A 2304-nucleotide genomic window follows, 5' to 3' on the forward strand; every position below is an offset into this window, starting at 1 on the left:
TATTGAATGAGGTTCTGCTTACAGGCCTGATTTAAACATCCCAAAGATTTTTTAAATAATTAAAGTCTTTATTAAAGTGTTATTATATTTGTAACAAGGTTTTTATAATATATGTTTATTCAATTATTATTAGTATTATTATTTTATCTTATAATGTATTTTAGAACATTTTCATTTATATGTTTTGCTCGCCAGGAAGTCTCTTTACATACATATGTCATAAATCCTATCTTGAATAGTGGCCTGACAAAAATGGCCCAATAAAATCGGTCAGATCAGCAGTCATAAGAAAAACACATTTTATTAACAACCTGCAATTACAACCCAATGAAGATCTGAGTTACATGCATAAACCAAGTGATTAAGGATGCAATTTTTGATATTGAATGTGGCGTTTCAATGTCGGATACAAAGGAAGTGTTTGGAAATCAAGGTTATGGCTCAGAATAATTCAAGCCAACTATTTTTTATTAGGCTAGCAGTAGTTACAAAGTTTAAAGAGGTCAGAAATGTCTTGCTGCCTGAGGAGTAAATGTAGGAGTAAGTGGAGTCAGGCCAAAAGTAGAAGAAGAAGAATAAAGACCATAGCAACTTTATAAACTAGCATTTTGTTAAAGTGTAATAGGTCTGTTCAGTGTAAAGAGTTTTTGGAAACTGGAGTACCAAGTAACTGGGACCATAAATAAAGTCTCCGAATAACATCTTCAGCCTTTTTATAACAACAAAGTCCAAATGCTGCTTCAAAAACATATCAAGGCTTTTTGGGATGTGTTTTTGGTCAGAAAATACTGATTTGCACGACAACCAGTGACTTTAATGTAGTTTGTTTTACTTTAAACAAAGTAAGTGGACCCCAGGAAGACTAGCTGTGCTTGGGGGATCAGCTAATGGGGATCCTAAAATAATAAACAATAAAATAATAAACAAATACTATTGTTAACTTAAATCAATACCCATATTGTGTTGCCTGCCTACATCCAAAATCCTCATACTCAACAGAGTAGACAACAGACTCCTTAATGGATCCTTAATGATCTGAAGCCAGTCAGGAGGTGTTATTTCACATTTCAAAGGTATTATCATAGTCTGATTTAAACAATAGGAATATTTTTCATGCATATGCCAGACAAGTGATGTGGAAATACATGTTATAAATTACTAGCTGCTGTGTCTCTGATGTGTTTGCTACTGCTTTAAAACAAGTACAAAATAGAGCACATTTTAGCCTCAAGGTGCAGAAAACTAGGGATTAGTCTGCTTACAAAAAGAAAAAGGAGGGAAAAAAGAGTAACATATAGTTTAAGTTTTCCCTCCTCGGCATCCCTGCTCTAGCTCTCGCGTGTCTTCCTCGTCGTGCAGGGAGGCTTACCAGCTCCGGTGGCGTGCTGCCCTCTGCCTTCCTGCACACCGTTCACACCCTTAGGGTGCAGCGGGCTTTGCGTGCCTCCTTTACAAGAATGAAGCCCCCAGTGTGGTAATACGTGCACACACACACACACACACACACACACACACGCGTGCACATGTGTGCTATGTGGGGGTGGGGGTGTATATATATATATATGGTAAGTGAATGTTCCGGGGGATGCTGGTTCACAGAGGGCACGAGGCAAGGCAGGCAGATGGTGACCTCTTGGAGTAAATTACCATGAACCCTATGACTCTCTCTTTTCACTCAACCCCTCTCCCGGCACGCACATACATCGAAGATTCCAAAAAATGGTGTCATCTGGCTGTAGGTTTGTTTAGCATTTAAACTAGAGGCAGCCTGCATATCCCAGTGAAACAGCCCACTGTCGGCCGGCTTACCAAAGTACAGGCTGTAAAGTAGGCCAACTCCAACCCCGAGCTATCTCTCCTTCTGACTCTGTCACACATTTTACTCTGAGTGGGTGTGAGCGTGATTTCGGGCTCGGGCGTGAACAGCTGTAGTAGTCGTGACTGCGTGCACATCATCGGCGGCGCGCTTCGGCTTCACGTCAGGAGGCATCGTTTCAGCACCAAGGCCAGGGCTCGCGGCTAGAACAATAGGCGGCTCCGCGCACAGTGCCGCTTAGGGAACGTCGACGAAGTTTCAACCGCAAAACGTCGCTGTGGGAAGGACTTTAATTTGCCAAAAAATTTAAACTGTTGACGTAAATGTCGCAGGTTTGATGAAAGGAGTCGTAAAGGCGAATGAGAGACGTAGGGCACGGTTTTTTATTTTCTCGTGTGAGTAAAACGAACACAGTTATCGACGGTCCCTGGTAGTTACGTCACAAGCTAGCAACCGCTTCGGTAAGAGGAGGGGGAGGGAGAGAAAGA

The sequence above is a fragment of the Semicossyphus pulcher genome, unplaced genomic scaffold (assembly GCF_022749685.1).
Source record: "Semicossyphus pulcher isolate SPU_LCO1_2020_fin unplaced genomic scaffold, fSemPul1.0.p SCAF_9, whole genome shotgun sequence".
NCBI classification, from domain to species: Eukaryota; Metazoa; Chordata; class Actinopteri; order Labriformes; family Labridae; genus Semicossyphus; species Semicossyphus pulcher.